The 19000-nt window shown below is 42.0% G+C and overlaps 1 protein-coding gene across 1 annotated transcript in view; it reads left to right on the top strand.

Annotated features, from left to right (window-relative positions):
• The first annotated feature begins 1367 nt into the window (after window positions 1–1367).
• The window catches only part of sv2a (synaptic vesicle glycoprotein 2A), a 47686-nt gene continuing 30053 nt past the window's right edge, over window positions 1368–19000 (top strand). Inside the window, exon 1 of the mRNA XM_082551711.1 lies at window positions 1368–1703. The gene's annotated coding sequence lies outside the window, so the exon portion shown is untranslated. The remainder of the gene's footprint in view (window positions 1704–19000) is intronic.

Genomic DNA, 19000 nt, shown 5'->3' with positions numbered 1-19000 from the left:
GCACAGTTTCATCACCCTCTACTATCAGCATTAGCAGGAGGAGGAGGGACTGGTGCTGGCAGATAGCAGCTCTTTATTCCAATCTGATCAATAGATGACCCAAACAGACAACAGCAGCTGAAAGCCTGAAGCCAAATGAAAGGCCACATCTGATCTGAATGCTCCTGATGACAATCAGACCACAGCTGCAGCGTCAGTGAAAATCTGACAGGAAGTCAGAAGCACTGAAGGCACAGTGGGGGTGTTACGCACAGAGAGAGCAGGTATGATTTTAGACCAATCAGAGTCAAGGTGATAGTATCCTAAGCTGGGGTGTTTCCAGGATTTTTTAAAAATGGGGTGGTACAAGAACATTCCAAGAACCAGTCGGGAGGGGGGTCATGGGAAATTCTATCAAAAATAAACACCATATCAAACGGACCATAATTCATTAGGTGTGCTTCATTAGTTACACCTGTTCAACGGCTCATTAATGCAAATATATGATCAGCCAATCACATGGTTGTAATGCAATAGATGCATTCACGTAGAATGGTTAAGATGACACATTAAAGTTCAAGCTGAGCATCAGAATGAGAAAGAAAAGTGATTTCAGTGACTTTTAAGGTAGCATGTTTATTGGTCTGGTGTGCGTGGATTTTCCCACACATACATCTCTAGTTTACAGCGTGTCAGTCCTCTGGGTGTAAATGCCAGATGTCAGAGAAGAACGGCCAAATCAGGGTATGCAGAAGAGCATCTAGCACCTTGAAGCAGAAGAACTACAGCAGCAGAAGACCACACACACGACAAGAGAGACAACCATTCACAACTGTGGCCGATTTAGAATCACCAGTTAACCTACAGTAACATGGCTTTGGACTGCTGGAGTGTCCGGAGAGAACCCACAGCCAGGCACACTGAGAATATTTAAACTCCACACAGTAAGGACCCGGCTGCCAATAAATAACATAAAAACACTAATATAAAAATATACTATCTCCAGTAATAACCTGATTTTTTTACAGCTACAAATGTGCAGTATATTCCTGCATTGAACGGTCTGCAGTTTCCAAAACTGGGATTCTGAATTCCTTTGAGATTCCTTGTAAAAATGTATCACATCCTCACAATATTAAAACCAAAAGGTTTCCTATTGACGCATCCTTGTCATCACCCACACTTTTTTAACACAGCCAATTACAGGCACGAGCCCGAACACGTGCAAGGAGAGGCTCGTCTTGCACACTTCATTGCACCAACCATTTGGGGCATATGGACCAAATGACAGTCTGAGCGAGCTCCACTGATCACGAGCGACAAGAGCGCGTTTTCTACCTGAATGTGCGCGTCCAGAGTGACTTCACAGTATTCAAACTCACCAACGGTTGAATCACAGGGCAGAAAAATGAATCACCTTCACTTCACTTCCTCATGTACAAACCAGCGACCCCCCTCTGGTTCGTCAGAGGAATGGTGCCTGCTGTAAGAGAGATGGGAGCACAGGGAGCAGGAGGGGGAGGAAGCAGAGGGGGCGGTGTCTCCATCTAAGAAGGATGCTGTGTAGTAAGTGAAGGGGCTGGAGGAGGGGAGGAGGAGAGTGCAGCTCTTTGCTACTACGTCAGCGTACATCACAGGATCGCACAGGACCTTTTTTTGCTTCCAATAGTCGGGGTGACTTCCTTGCGCTGAAAATCCCGGTCACCCTAAAACCTCCCAGTAAGGTAAGAAAATGAATAATCTGCTCTGATCAGATCATTTTGTCTTTGCGTCACTTCTTTAATTTTCATAACTGCGTTGTTCCCAAAGGCGAATGACATTCGGGAATATCCGTGTATTTCTGACACAAATCGAGATCTATTTTCCACTAAAACACGAGTTTATAGGCCTGCGCTGCGCAATGCGTTGACCCCTACACATGCATCCAAAGACAGTCAATATTACGCAGAGAATTAATAAGAAACATTACAGCTGGAGAGAAATTAAGGCTAATTTGGGAGTAAAAGGCGCCGTCCGCTCTTGTTCCTGCGGGCAGGTCTTGTGCGCTAAGAGCCATTCTCGTCTTCATCCGTCCCGGCGCACAGATTTCAGACATGAAGAGAAGGATAGGAGCAGATATGAGGTTATATTTTATTACCTTTGAACAGTAAAGAAGACCAGCTTCAAATCACTGCTCCAGTCTAATTAGCGGTGTTGTTGGCACCAATGCCCTTGCCCTTCCTGCCTCTCCTGTTCCGCCTTCCGCTACCACTACACGGTCACAAATGTGCCACCTTAAACCAGCTGCACTCTTCTCTCACTATTTAGAAAGTTTCCGAGCTTGAGTTACGTTTAATTTGTGCGATCAGCTCAAAGGTGCCCGTGTGGCCGGGGTTTCGTGCGCTGCGTCGTGCACCAGAATGACCTTGTAGAAACCCAGCGGGAAGAACGTGACGGAGAAAGAGTGATGAACATTTTTTTTCTGCTTTCCTCTGTGGTTTTGCTTTGCGGTGGTTTGTGTCAGCGGTGCTGAGAGGACTCTTCTCTGAGAGGATGCTGTTTGGTGTTCATGGCCACAAAATGCTGTAAACTGCGTTTTGAAGGCGGAATATTGCAGTTAATGGATGCGGGAAAACAAATTAGTGATTTGTTTATCGTAGATGATGCATTTTACAACTTTGCATGTGTGATGTCTTGTCCCTGCGGCAGCCATCACTGCAGCTCAGTCAGCCTCTGAGCTATTTATGCATCCAGCCAACAGGAGGGGTTGCAGATACTGTTTCAAACATACAGGATTACTGACAGCACTTAAAAAATGTAAATATTTATCCCCCTATTTAGGCTCGAAACACAGCGCTTGTTACAGGATCTATAATTTGTCTTTCATGTATCTGACATCCAATGACGACCAGTTTATTCTTCAGGAAATGTGTCTTCTGTGTGCAGTTTTCATCCAGTGCAGCTTGTTCTGCATGCAGATGCTTTGGACCTGCAGGTATGGGTGTTTCCACTGAAGCACCAGGAGGGGATGAACCATGCTTACATTTCTAGGCAGAGAGGCCCAATCCAACTACTGCAGTCAAATCCAAAGTCAAATTCAATTCAGTTTTAATTATATAGCACCAAATCACAAAAACAGTCACCTCGAGGTGCTTTATATTGTAATTTTAAGACCTAGAATAATATATACTCCCTCAAACAACCTGGCTGTTGTTGCAGATATGCAACAGAAAATGATTGCTTCAAACATTATTAGATGATTTTGGTAGGCACCAGGAATCAAATACATAAGATAACACTTGCTTCCTTTATTTATGGTGTAAGATTACATTCTGACATTTTCCAAACAAAAGACTGATTAAAAAAATGTCAGAATGTAAACAATCTTAATCTCTAAATGGGTAATTTGGCTGTTTTCTGAATTTTTCAAAAGATTTGACAGAATTTATAAAAGCCTATCAAGATTTTGTATAGTTTATACACCGAAGCATCACTCAAGGCTCTATAAAAACAGGCTGAGGTGCAGGTGAAGGTGTTTGCTAAGCTTGATCCAAAGGAGCAAAGGGAGCTGCTCTGTTTGGTGTTCTCATTTTGTGCCTGCTACCCCTGCTGATTGGGCCGTGCTCCGGTGTGTCCGCTGAGATTAGCCTCATCACAAGTTACAACTCGCCTCTCCCTGCAGCTGGGGGTGGTGGTGCCGGATATATTTGCATAATGGCTGAAAAAATGCATTAAATAAGTAGGTATGACTGTCTGCGGCAGTGTGGAACACAACTACACACCTGTCAACTTCTCCATCCGGGTGTTGTAAAGTTCAGCAATTAGCACAGCTGTTCCACCACTTCAGTGAAACGCTTCATGGCTTCTCCAGACAGATCAGCTCTTGGCTCGTGATGCTGCTGCTGCTGAGACACTACTCCCTGCTGAAGATTTACTGCAAGGGTGAAAGATAATCGATGGCCTTTTCCCTCATCTCCACATGGTGGTGGGGGGAGTTCAAGCAGCAATTAATGTCAAGCACATAACTCTCCATTAACAACTGAAAGTGCATTTGTTTGTTATCGGCCAGAACCAATATTGTCTCTTCTGCTTTTAATTAGCCTTCAGAAGCTCTTTTATTTTTTCATTTTTGATATACAGTATGGAGTTATGTAATAAATGATTGGTGGTAATAAATCTTAGAGTAAAAGTTCCAAACCTTCCATCATAAAAATTATTTCACAGGTTGAATTTATTCATACCTGTCTCTGGAAAGACTGAGCGACTCAATAGTAATAAATCAGACTAATTATTACATGATTTTACAGACGTGACTGCATATTTTAGAATGAAATATTTCTGTCACTGAAATTCTACTAGCTTTTTCTATTACCTCAAACCTGCTGGTTTATTTCTATAAATTTCGGATAAAAAAACCAATTTTTAAAAGAAGCGCTCTTTTAGTCATTCCTGTGTTTTGTTCTCAGACAGAAAGGGAAGCACAGAGTAGAAATATGATATACTTTATTGGTCTTTGTGGGAATTTAATCCATTACAATCATTAGAGGCTGTGGGAAGCCAGTGTACAGTACCCAGGGACGCCAGTGACTTGGTCAAGGTCACAATGACTGAGCATGTTTTCATTGTGGCAGAAACCAGAAGTGCTGGAGGAAACACACAAAAGCACAGCGAGTAGTGGAGATAAACCTGTGTTCTTTATAATCCCAGCAGGGGGGCAAGTCATCATGTTGTATGGAAATTTACAGGAAAATGGGTCTCAGTTCCCTTATGTTCTGACCTCCACATACAGTAAGGGATCTGCAAAATAATAAAGAAAGACCAGAAAGATTAGAGGATAAGAGAGGGAATCCTCATTAGCTAATGACTTTTCAGTTTCAAGTCTAGTTTCAAAACAGCAACATGGCAATGGGGAAAGCCATCAGCTCGAGGATTCACAGGGCTTCACCAACCAATAAGAGACGTCGTGGTGACTACATGCGTCTGTTATAAACGGTCTCTGGTTTGATCCCAGGATCGTGTCCTTTGAGGCAACAGTGCTGATCCTCATAAACACAGCCTGGTATTATTACCTTGTGAGTGTGGATTAAGCAGATATACTGAGAATTAGCAAGCTTTACCGGTGCTGCGTATATTTTGAAGCAATAAAAATAATCCTGGAGGAAATTCTCAGCTAACTAATCATCTTCTGCCTCCAGGTAAATATATAGTTATTGTTATGTACCAGTACTGACCATAACTGTAATAATTAAAAAAATAACTTTTGGTTCCTCACAAAATATTGATATGAATATTTTGTGTTTCTTCATTTAGTTTTGATTTATTTGCCTTTGTATCACTGAAAGTGTTAGTTCAGATCTTCTCCACTGTAATATTTGACTTATTGGAATACATGGAAGGATTATGAAGCAGATTATGAAGAAACCATGGACGCTGTAATTTAGCACCTCTTCTTCTTTCCTCTTGCTACTATAAATACTGTGTCCAGTAGAATAAAACATGCTCTGTTATGAGATGAAACTGTTTGCTGCTCCAGTTTTACACAAATACCTTTCATGTGCAGGGACCCAAGAGCAAAGCTTGTAGTGGCAACAATCTAATTCACACAAGCATGAAAAAACATTGCACCCATTGTTCACTGGGAGAGAAGAGCTACAGCAGAGTATCTGCAAAGTGCACTGCTAATGATATCTACATGCTGAGTTTGGCCTACAGCAGCTTTATAGCCTCCTTGTGTAATCCCTGCAGCATATTCTTGGGTGTTGGGAAGACTTTAGCTCCAGCCACGGTACGGCATCCTGCTGGAGCAGAACTCCACAATGCACACCTTCACAAGGATGATGCAGAGTTCTTGTCACTGGATTCTAAAGCGTAAGCATGCAAACGTCTAGACCCCAGGGGCCACGGACTCCAGAGGTGTCATTTTTCTTCTTTCTAAGATCATCACTGATGTAATGATCATCTAACAAATATTCTCTTTTGAAGGTCACTTGCTATTACGACATGTGCTTTTGGTTGTCATGGTTGCATCCTGTTCCCAAATATTTACTTTTCTGTGACCTCTGATTATACCTTCATACTTACTTCTTTATAACTGCTTGTTCTCACACTGCCTTCCAGCCTAAATTATCTTCAGCACAGCCACATGTTCCCCAGCTATAGGGCTGGATATTATGACCCTTATTTAAATAGCATTGGGTAAATGAAACCTTAGGAACCCCAACTTTTTACCACCCCCTTGCAGAGCTTCCTAAGTGATGGTGTAACGTTGAGTGCACTTAGTTTTCATTCACCTGTTCCAAGGATGTTTTCATCCTTCTCGAAAAGAATTCCATCTTATCATATTTTATCATTTCAATTTCTTCAAGACTGCCTGCTCAGAGGCTCATCATGGTCATATTGTGAAACAAACCCCCCACCCCACCTCACCCTACGGACAGTGGCTCTTCCAGTTCCTCTTGGTATGATGCAGTGGGACTCAAACCTTCCAAAACCTCATCTTTGGATATTTTCCAAGATGTTTTTTGGCAAATGTGAGACAAGCCTTTGTGTTTTTTTTGGTCAGTAGTGGTTTTCTTCTTGAACTCTTCCATGGAGGTCATTTTTGCCCGGTCTCTTTCTTATGTTGAATAATGAGCTCTGACCTTAACTGAGACATGTGAAGTCTGTGGTTCTTTTTTGACCTCTTGGATGAGTCGTCGCTGCAGTCCTCGGTCACTCCTCAGAAGCTTCACCACTGTTCTAAGTTTTCTCAGCTTGTGGCTCTCACCCTGGTTAAGTGGAGTCCCAAAGCCTCAAAAATGGCTCTGTTACCCTTCCCAGACTGATAGATTTCAGCGGCTTTGTTTCTCAAGTGTTTCTTTAGATTGTGGCTCGATGTGTTGCTGTTTGAGATATTTTAGCCCGCTTTACTTTATCAGACAGGTTCTAGTTAAGTGATTTCTCAAGTGATTCCAACAGGTCTGCCAGTAATCAGGCCCGAGTGTATTTATGGAAACTGAACAAAAAAATGTGGTCAATCACAGTTAATTCACCATTTAACAAGAGGTGCAATTACTTTTTCACACAGGACCAGGTAGGTTTGGTTACTCAGGTTATCTTTGTCTAATATTAAAATTTGTTTGAAACATGTGAGTGTGACAAATATGTAAAATGCTGGGAAATCAGGAAGGAGGCAAACACTTTTTCACACCACTGCATCAAATCAATGACTGTGATATTTGCACCTCCAGTGCAGTTTTCATCCCTCCTTGCACCGCTTACAATCACGCTGGCAAATGGGGCATTTAATGTGCAGTAGGTCTCTTATTTTGAAAACCGAGCAGGTTCTTTATTCTGTTTCCTGTCCTTTTCATCTGCTCTGTGTAGCTGGATGTGATTGTGATGTGTCTGACTGAGTTGCACCAGCTGTATATCCAGGATTAAATATCTCAGTTATTACCCACAGAGGATAAATCTCACAACTTTCCACCCAGCACTTTATAAATAAGTCCAATAAGTGAACATATCATTCGTTCTTCAAGGCCATCAAGTTAAACCCTACCACATTTCACTTTATCCCCCCAAATCAGGGGTGCTGATACTCCTCTACTCATTCAACTGGAAGATCTTATATAGAGTACATCTGTAACCCGCGCTCACCCCAGCTCGCACTTCCATGCAGTTTGTGTCTGAATCCCGCTTGTGTTTATTGTGATAATAGCGGCTCTGTTCTGTTCTGTGCTGCTTTCCCTGCATCAGAGTTTCCACATATGGAAAGTCGTTGAAGTTTGAAAGCAGACACATGCTGACAGATATACTGCAGATGGAAATCTGCTTTTGACTCTGGCAGTATAATACTGCAGTGTGTCTTTGTAACCCCCCACCGAGCTGTCGTTATGGTTGTAGACTTCTAGCTTATCATGTCATTAATGCTTAATTCGCTGTAACTGACACATATTTGTACATATTTGTCAGTTTCTAACAAACACACATTCAGCTGCACTGAAACTGCAGTGGACTTGTGGAGACGGTGCACCAGTGCTGAATACTAATGAACTAAAATGACATTAAAGTGAGCTGCTGTAATATGTTCATGTTGTCCACACAGCTTTTTCAGGAATTGAGCTGAACCTCTGCAGCTGCCCTGGGTCTGACTCCTCTTCAGTCCATTTTGCAGCGTGGAAAGCCAAAATGGATGCAGAGAGCTGACGTCACAGTGTTTGACACGGTGTTGCTAGCCACTTTGGTGCCACCAGGGTGACGGTGCACACTGAGCAGGGAGCAGTGATGTGAGTCATGTTAGTTGGGCTGCAGATTCTCCCAGAGGGGAATTGTGCATGCACAACCTAGCTTTGGGATGGGGGTGCAATCTAGTCAGTCTATACCAACCAAACATCGCACCCTCCTCTTATGGCTTTACCCTGGATGGGCCCGAGGCCATGCAGGAACGTGGTGCAGCTGAATAGCTGTCACTTCCTGTGTGACCCTGTGCAGATGTCTCAGTGCGGCTGGTGCGGATGAAAAAGCAGGAACTGGACAGAGATGGTGAGAAGTGGTTTATCGCACCAATACATCACTCCTGAGGGACGAGCCGAATCAGGCACCTCTGTCCTTGTGGCCAGAAAACAAGACATGAATAATTGATGGAATATTCACATGGTCTCAGCTGGAGTTCCCTGGATGCTTAGACTAGGCTAGCTGATAGAAAAATGATGAATGAGGAAGGATGAAAAATGCCGGGTGAAGCTGCCTGAGGAAGATTGGCTGGAGCAGGCTGATGAGTAAAAGCCAGTGTGTTTGTGTGCAACACCTTCAAAACAATGCAGATTGTTCCAGCTCACCCTGCTTAAGACTACAGGGCATTTCAGTGACTTTTACAAGCAGGGGACAAAAACACATACATGAGGATTATTATTAGTGGCAGATATTAATGTTGATGATATCAGACCCGTAGAATGAATAAAAAATTAGCCAATATAAATCACTTTAAACAAAAAACGAGTCAGTTTAATGAGGAGCTTTATATCATTTGTAGTAAGATCTTATTTATGAGTGATGATTAAATGGAGTTGGTGGGTCAGGGCAGTTACAGTTGTCATTATCTCTGGGTAACTGTACCAATACAGCTTACAGATTTAACACATTATTGTTCTGGGAAAAGTGTTTTACCTTTAAGGCAAGCTTCTTTATTTAAATCTAGAAGATTCAGATTAAGCAGCAACCTTTGATGCTGAAAAAAAAGTGACAGCTCTTAAAAATGGCAGCTCATCAAAAGTGTGCCAGTTTGCAGGTTGATTGGCTAATTGGACTCAGGTGAGACACATTCAAACAGGGGAAACTCGTAAGTGCGGGGCAGGTGATTACAAGGAGGGAAAACCTCCAAAGCAAAGCAAACAGAGACACAGAAAGAGAGCTGGTGCCAAAACGGAAACAGGAAGTATGGTGAATATCAGAGACACAGACAAAGAAACACAAGCGACATGGACAAGGTGAACAATGGGGAAACACAATAAAAACAAAATAACTTGGATAAAAAGGCAACATTAGACTATCAGCGCCATCCCCACTTATTTTTCCCATAAACTGTCTTTAGATTTTCATAACTGCTCTGTTTGTACAGCCTCCCACAGCCAGTGAAACACATACAGTATATAGACAGTCAGCTGGCACGTCTCGCTTTTCCACTTTAGTGAGCTGATATGAAATGAACCCGTGGCTGAATGTAATCTCCTCCTGTGGTCTGAGCTCATAATGGCAGCGGAGACCGTGCTTTATTATGAGCATTGGTGGTTGTTGACTGAGTATTTGGGAGGGGGTGGGTGGACCTTACTGACCCCACCCAGAATGCAATGCTCCCGATGCACTCAAGAGAGCAGAAAAGACTGTATGTATCTGAGATATCAGTAGGCTGAGAATGAACACACAGATGTCTGTGTGCTCGGGAGGATTTTATGTGCATCTTAATGGGCTGTGAATAATTAGTTAGATTAGACCTGTTTCCCCTTATTTTCCAGTGTTGATTATAAAGAAAAAGTGTCCAGCAAATGATGGAAGGGCACAGGAAACTGGACTGAAAGCTGGGTGTGAGAAAGTTATAACGCCTGAGTCGCCTTGATGAAAGGCCTTGGCTTTAGTTCTACTTGTGTTGACTTCAGAGGGGATTGTGACAGCAACTTACCTGGCATCATGATGATTGCAGTGCTTGTTGTTGCCAAGAAACTGAAAGGTTTGTCCTAAAATACCTTGGTACCAATGAATTTGACACCACAACCTCAGACACCCCCTCAGTCTATTAACACCACGGATTGAGAATGTGATGTGTAATTTGAAGGCCAGCCCGTGAAAGGTACACAATATTGTGAAATACACTGAAAATTATATTAATTTTAAGCCGATTTAATGTCTTTTTGATTCTGGAATGAATCTTTTTCTATCTATCAGCATGTCATCTTGATCAAGATGTGCTGAGCCACAGGGACAATCAGAGGAGAATATTCACTACGTGCGTCACAGCATGAAATCAAAGATGTCAGGAGGAATGAATTCAGTGCATGACATTACCAGCCATCTGCAGCTTGCAGGAATTACCACTGGGCCGTCTTTGGCTTTTTCACACTGCTTTTTTTTAATCACTCTGACTCTGCTCGTAACTGACATTAACTTGGATGTGGGGGGCGATCTGATCCCACCTGGATCACTCACTTAAGGTCAGGTGTGGAAAAGGCTTTCAGCTCTCTAAGGCTCACCTCTACGTACAAACATTTGCAGCGATTCACAGAGAAGCTCTCATCACTCAGGCTCGTCTCTGTCACGCTTGCTAATTACTGCGTCTGTGCTGTCAAATGCGCAACAAAATTCAGTGTGTCAATAAGAGCTTGGGTAATAATTATGAATATTTACTGGGTTCATGTTGGTTAGCTTTTTATAATAAGTTGCAAAAATCGTTGCAAGTTATCTTTTAATGTAATGACTGTTATATTTTGCATGGATTGCCATATTGTGCATTGTGCAAGCTGTGCAACAAGTAACATAAATGCTGGTGAGGGTAGTTTTTTTTTTTAAAGAAGTTTTGATCTTCAGTAATAACTCTGCAATCATTTCACCACTCAAGTGGAGAGATGATGGGACAGCTAACCTTTCAGGTTATAGGATTGTCGTGTTTTAGAAGCAGGACAGAGAGGTGTGGTGAGTGCAGGTGAAGGTTTACGTGTTGATGACGACAGGTAATTAACAATGTGCAGTGAAGGGTGGGGGGTGTTACGTTATGTGACTCTGGAAAACACACGGCTTTGCAGTGAGTGTTGCATGTGCTTCATTGTCTAAATTGCACTGCACTTGTCCCACTGAGTTTTATGACCTCTTGTTGTCTTTCACTTTATCCTATAAACTCACTTATTCATGTAAATTCTGGTGCCAATAATCAGTTTGCATTGGCAGTGCACAACCTAATTGGGGGCTTGATATATGAATCCTTCTCAGGTCACTAACGAACACAGTGCAGAGCCTAAAAAGCCCAGTCCTGTCTGGGTGGAGAGGACGATCAGGTGGTTTATTGTATCAGGTTGAAGAGTATGACAACACTTGTCATAAACAGCTGCTGATTGATGAGAACAAACCAACCAGTGAAGCTGTGGTTCAGGAAACCAAAACAAACTGTTGCAAAGATGCTCTCCAAAGAGCCGAGGGCAACTCACTGCAGTAGGCTGCAGCTGCGATCACATTGTGAGATGGACATCAATAACTTTCTGACATGGTCTGAACTTTGTCCCACACCAGTCTTTGGTTTATAATGGCCAATTTTCAGCCTCTATCTGGGTGGTTCTGAGATCAACGCTTAATAGCAGTGATCTGTGTGCTCAATATTCTTTTTCACTTGTGTAACATGTGTGTCAAGTGTGATGGGATCTGATCGAAGCCAGTCTGTTCAGATGATGTTTTCAGTGTTGTTTTATAAAGTGGTTTAAGGGTGATGCTGCTGCGCGATGAACTCTGCATTGGTTTCTTCTACCTCATCCATCTCCTCTCAGCACACCACTGCTTATCTTTTTCTGGGCCGAAACCTGTCTGCTGCTAAGTGGGTCTTGGATTTCCACAAAATAAAATGTCTCATTCTTATCAGTGCGTGCCACAGCCTGGTGTCAATGACAACATCCATTTTATTAGCTCAGTTTAACAGATGCTTTGGATTTTTTTTCTCTGTATGAAAGAGTAACTGTTGAAAGCTCAGGGCCATCAGCGAGCGTTATGAATGGTGGTTATACGCTGCTGTCGATAGAAGTGCCTCATCATTTAGACTAATTTAGTGGCAGATGGGAATCTCCAGTGCTCTTTGAAAGGAATATCAGTGAGGCTTACAGTTTAAAATACCACCGGTTATATGGATAGCTGCAACAAAACAGATTAATGATCACATTATCTTGTCTTAACGAGGGGAAACCCCAAAGTCTGGTTTTAAAAGGTCAATTCTCACAGATACAAACAACATTATGCTTCTTCCATTATCCCTGTAGTGGTTTTTATTTGGAGCAGGTTTAAAGGTGCGCTCAGAATTTAAGGGCTGATGTACTTTGTCTGAGATTCATTACTTAAGTAATTTTTGGTCACAATATATTAACACATGAACACTTTATTCTAACCTGCGAATCTGTTAAGTGAAGCAAATAAAGTCACAAAGATTGCAGTTCCTCAAATGGCCACTTGGGGCTTACTTCAAATGGATGTCAAGCTGCATAGGCTTGTTTGTAAAATGCCAACACATTCTTGGTCCCATAACATATTACGCTATGTGACAAGTTGTCAGAAAATGCCTGACTTTAGAACAAAGATAAACAATGCTGATTTTCTCCTACATAACAACAAAAGAAGGTGAATTTTCATAAAATGCAGATTTAAGGTTTAAAGGTATGCATCATTATAACACTCTGCCTTGACTGACGTGTATTTCCGCTAGCTGTCTGCACTCTTCCACCTTAGTTTATTTCAGTCACTGAACTCTTGACTTTGTGGTGTTGTAACTGTTTGGACAAGTTTACCAGCAGAGACCTTTTAGGCAGGCGGCCTGGTTGGTAATGTGCGCGATGTAGTTGTGCTGTTGCGGGAAATGAGAGACCACACCTCACTGCTTGGTCAAAGAGTGAGAGTAGCAAGACTGTGTGAGAGACTATGGCAGCCAAAAATGTGTCTAGATAGCTTAATTTGAGGTAAGACAGTTATCAACCTGCTGCATGCTGTGTTTGATGCCTTTGGAAAAGGTCAAGTTTGCTGCAGGTTTGCATCGATGACTCTGCTCGTCTCGCCATTTCTTCAAATTTGTCTGTGATTATGAGCCTCGGGTCCACTGAGGTATCGATGTTTGTGTCAAAATGTGGGGACCTGTCCATAAATACACAAACCATGTGCGATGTAAGGCTACATCCATCTATTGTATTCTTTCTGTGATTCATACACATTTAGGAACCACAAGTAACAACAGTATTTATGGATTCATGTTTTTGACCACATGCCAACCGTACGTCCAATATCACAGCTCCTTTTAGCTCTCTTTGTCTCCACCAGCTCCTGAATTACGTACTCATTTACCAGTTCTGCAGCTGGTGGTAAAAGAATGAGCTGTTAATGGTGAAAATGTATTGGCCTTGAATGCAAATATGGCTTTCACCATAAGTAGCCTACTGGCATATTCATTTATTAGAACTAAGATCCTCATGTGTTAAGTTGTTTAAGCAGATGTTTTTCTATTTTCTGAAGCAGTTCCTCCACCCGAGTGTGTGACTTGTAACTGTGTGACTTGTGCAGTCTAGACTGCAGTGTAGCTCCAAGACAGCATCATTTATTTAACTCCCATATTTTTTGTTTTGTTAGCATGCTTTTAGGCTGCCGCATTTTATGTTGCATGTGTGGCTGTGTGTAAGGCAGTGCTTCCCAACCCTCTGGCATTGTCTCTGCTCACTGGAAGAAAATAGGATTACATAATTAAGTCTTTCATCAGCAGCCAACGACAGGCGGAGTATTTGCTCGGTTCCCCATTTGACTGTTAATTTATTATCATTTTACACGTCTTCGGAGATGACAGAGCAGTTTGGGAAAATGCTTTGTTTCACAATAATTCTTTGCACGGCACAACTCAGCCAGCCATTTCTGTAAAACTCCCAAAGGCCAGCAAAAGTGTATATTTATTGAAAATCTGTGAACAGGGAGATATTTTCAGTGCTGAGGAAGCAGCCACAGCTGCACACTAACCCTACAAATGCACTCCACCAAACTGTTTGTTATTCATAGGCAGCGAGTCAAGCAGAACACACTCTCATCTCAGCGTCTCCGGCTTGTGAAAGGCTTATCATAAGGTGATGGGATACTTCGTTATATTCAGATGGGCCTCAAGAGTCCCCTGGTACAAAGGTTGTGACCATGGTGATGAAAGAGGATCAGTTATTCGGTTGGCTTCTTAAAGAGTGGTTGATAATAGATTGAGCCATATGCAAACATGGATGTAGAACATTGTGGCTCTATAATGGCTAAAAATAGAGAAACAGACAAACAAATTTGTCATCTGACATGTGACGTAGCTAAGGTGATGCAGGATCAAAAGGTCAGAAATAAGTTAAGAGTTAATGTTACCAACAGTGATAGTAACAGCCTAACACAGTGGTAAGACCCGCCTCCATGTCCTTTTTTGTCACAAGTCATAAAGGTAGAGAGTGGACTGGTTGTTTTGACTGGCTGCTGTCATTTCAAATGACTTCTTCTACTGCAAAGCATTTTCGGTGTTTAGGCAGCTCACTTCATTAGGATGAGTCAGCATTTAAACACTTGAATGCACTGTACTCCAGTCCATTTAAGAGTGTATATTTTCCCTTTCAGATCATCTCTTTGATCCTTTCTAATTTGTGCTGCAGTCTTTACGCTACAGAACACAGACAAAGTGTCTTCCTGCTCTGTCGCACAGTGATTCAGACAGGATGGTGGATAAAAGCTGGAGTCTCAGGTTTATCACTTCTCTCTTTGCAGCCGTGAAATTCATCTTTTTCTGCAGCAGCAAGCACAGCCATCACGGCTGACGTGTTTCTTAATGTGTTCTTGGTAGAATCGCTCTCAAAATTGCTTCTAAAACACAGATCAGAGGAAGTTAAAGCTTTAGACTCAAAGGGGGAAAACCATATACACTTTATACGCCCATCTCTGGCAGTTATCTTCATTATATGAATTCATCCAACACCATCAGGTTGGTGCTAAATTCTAAATTTTATTAATAACGTGTGTTAATTAGGTAACACTTACAAACAGGTTCTGATATTGATGTCGGACAATATGAGACCAAATGGCATTATTTACTTTTTTAATCTTTTGCATATTGTAAGTTCCAATCATATTAAAAATTATACACTAATCAGCCAATTTACTATAGCCAAACCTTGCTAGTACTGGTTTAGACCCACTTTTACCTTCAAAACTGACTTTTGGTTGACTCAACTAGCCAGTTAAGATGCAGGTCATATCCATATTTGTCAGATTGTTATATACAAAAGAGTCTGTAGAATTTAATAAAAGGTCTGTTTAACTGTTTTATGCTTGGTTGTTAAATCTGATAAGCAGTCACTGCTTTCAAATACGAATCTGCAAAGATGTGTAGATTCTTCACACACATCTTCAACCCAGTGACAGAGAAGACCCCCGTTTTAAAGTGTCAGTGTAAAATATGATCTCCACCCTGGCGTCCGGTGCTGCGTTCTGGGGTGGAATAATGGCTAAAAGGATTATTGAATATTATGTCACAGTAAAGCCAATCTTTGACCCTTTAAATGTAAAATGTTATCATGGCATTATTTCCTCCCATTACACATTTGTGTGGACTAACTTCTGAGTTTCTCAGTTTCTTCTGCTTCAACATTTCTAACCTTCTTATTCGTGGGACTGCTGACCAGGCAACAGATTGATTAGCAGCAGGTGAACATGTGAGTCCAAGCTGAGCAACCAAAACAAAGCAGTTTGTTAATATGTCTGTACTGCCTTTATCCTCCGTATGTTTCTGATTTTCTATCTGCCTGCTGTATCTCTATAGAAACGACATTGATGCTTGTTTTGCTTGTTAATAACACATGTTTGAATCTCCTGGCTGGAGCTCCATGAATTGGTCATTCACTTAACACAAACATGCAAGTGAAGACTAATAATGAGCAATGAGCAGGATGAGATCCAGGCTGATGACCAAGCACCAAATGCCTTTCACAGCATTTGCTCGTGCTGTGATGCTGCGCTTCACAGTGTGAATGTGTGGAAAACAAAGATCTCCAGTCTGTTTAAGATAACCTCAGTGCGAATGATGATGGATAGGTGGACCAATAAGTGATGTTGGATGAACTATAAGAATAATTAAATCTGTGCAGCAACCTGAATAGTTTCTGTCAAAATCCATCCAGAGTCTGCGACCTGAGGGACTCACTGTAAGCCAAAAAATCCAAAGCAATAACTCAGCTCCAAATATTTGCTTTTCTCTCACTTGATTTGAGCAGAACTGTTAAGTGAGAAATTTAGTGACCCTGCACCGTACCTCTGAGGCCCAACTAACTTATGTACACAAGAAATCGATGTAACCTCGACTGCTTGTCGCTGCAGTTCAATCTGAAGTGTTTGTGTTTTTGACCCCTGTGTGTTTGTGACTGATGCAGTTCAGCAGTCATTAATCCTTAGTTCTCTGCCTGTATAAAGTACAGTGGTGGGAAAAATACTGGAAGAATCAGCTTCTTCACACTGGAAGAAGCTGAACTAGAACAGATACCTGAATTCAAGCTCCTTAGAAAAGATAGCTCAAGCTATAGATTAGTACAAAGAAGTCATCCTAATTGGGCTTTCATCAGCACAGAAAAGAAGATCAGACACCAACTAGGGAGGATCAGAAAGACAAACGCAACAACACTGTCATCCCCTCTGTATCGGAAAAACTCAGGAGAGTCTTCTCCAAGCACGACATCCCAGTGTACTTCAGGCCCAGCCGCACACTCAGACAAACACTGGTTCATCCCAAAGACAAAACTCCTAAACACAAGCTTAACAATTAGAGTATGCTATACAGTGTAGCAAGGAATGCTCAGACCTCTACATTGGAGAGACCAAACAGCCACTTCACAAACGCATGGCACAACATAGAAGAGCCACCTCCACGGGTGTCCACCTGCATCTAAAGGACAAAGGTCACTCTTTCGAAGATGCCAGTGTTCACATTTTGGACGGAGAAGACAGTTTGAAAAAGGGGTGAAAGAAGCCATCTATAGCCACTGTGAGCGACCATCTTTGAACAGAGGTGAAGAGGCGAAGGTAGACATTTGGTGGTCTGCCATCTATAATCCAGTTCTGAGATCCCTTCCCACACGCCTTAATGCCCACTCACATCCTGGTCCATCCGGGGGGACACTCCCACTGGGCTTAAATCTGGGACTCTCCACCATTTGACCCTAAAACTAAAGAAGCTTCTTGAATGAGAGGTGAAACATCTTCAAGCAACTTAAAGAAGTCCAGATGCTTTTCTTTCCAAGCTCCTTAGACAGCTTTAAGGATCCTTTGACTTTTCCTTTAGCGCTGGCATAATATCGGCATTTGTTCTTTTTTGTGTGATGTGTCTACACTGTTGGATGCATAGGGCCTTTTCATGTTAGCATGTAGCTCAGAGCACTGCTCTGTCTCACTGTTGCGTCCTTGTGGGAAGATCTTGGTTTAACTTTATTTTTGACATTTTTCACCTTTCATTCTGAGAGGTACAGAGCATAGACAGGAAAGCAGGGAGAAGGTGGATTTACATGCAGGTGATACAGGTGCCATTTAAGTAGATTTGTATTCTGTAACCTCTGCATTTATTTTGCTGTTCTCTTCTAATCCTGACAGCCAGAGTGAAAGAGGATCTCACTGATGCAGTTTTCTCTCGTCTCCTTGGGTTTTGCTTTCAGCTGGCTCTCACTGAGCTTGTTCTTAGACACTCAGTTGTCCCAGCAGACCTCTGGGTCGTGTGATGTTGGCTCGGCAGTCTGTCTGTTCATCACCCCCGAGGCTACACAGGAAGTTTTCAGGGATTCCCTCCCTCCTACCTTCCCAGTATTTAACATCCTGCCCCCTGTTTTGCATCTGTAATTTTCTTGCTATAATAATATCATTGTGCACTTGTTAACACTTTTACAAATGGGCCAGTGTTATTTATAATGAGCAGGAACAATGATAATGAGGTTAGCTTGGCACTTACCCAGTGTTGTTTAATACTGCCCATCTGTAGTGCCTGACATGTTTCTCTAATTACACTGTCCACTGATTTATTGATCCGAGCTCTCTCTGCACATCTGATCACTCCCTGAACATTCGGGCAACATAGTACACTTTTTATGAAGTCCAATATTTCCCCCCAACAGGAGAGAAGGTTTTCCAGGGCCTTTTAATGTCACAAAATGACAACTTTAAAGAATCATTTGAACCTTTTTATTTTGTTATTACTGGTGCCAGCTTCTTGACTACTAAGAGTAACTTCCGTGTTAGAGCCATGAAATAGATCGTAAAATAATTACACACATAATTTCTTTTTATTTTGTACCAATAATATTTTTAAATATTTTTTTGTGAAAGACAATAACAGGGGACTAAGCGAGGAAGAGAATACTTTATACTTTTTTGAGAACACTTCAGGTTAGTGTTCATAATTAGTGAGTAACTATTACAATTCAGTAAAACAAGATTGTAAGAATTTCAACTGTTGATCATTTTTACCTTTGTGACCTGAATATTTCACACTACTGAATATTTACATCATGGTGTGCTTGTACTGATCATATTCACTCTAAGCAGGCAGATAGCGCTGTTCTTTTGACCTGCTGCAGAACATTCAGCCAGCGTTTGTAGTCGTGACGCTCGGAGCTGCTTGATCCCTCAGGCTGAACGTTGTCTTTCTCTCTCCCACTGAGCTGCTGCTGCTGCTGCTGCAGTTCTCTTTAAAGAGACTGTGGAAAGCTACTAAAATTACTTCAGTGCCTGCTACAGCTGCAGTCGACCCTCAGAGACTTTCTCTCCAAGGACACGTCATCTCTGCCTG

Source organism: Aulonocara stuartgranti (assembly GCF_965226115.1).
Source record: "Aulonocara stuartgranti genome assembly, chromosome: 11".
Taxonomy (NCBI): domain Eukaryota; kingdom Metazoa; phylum Chordata; class Actinopteri; order Cichliformes; family Cichlidae; genus Aulonocara; species Aulonocara stuartgranti.
This window is presented reverse-complemented; position numbering and strand designations above follow the sequence as displayed.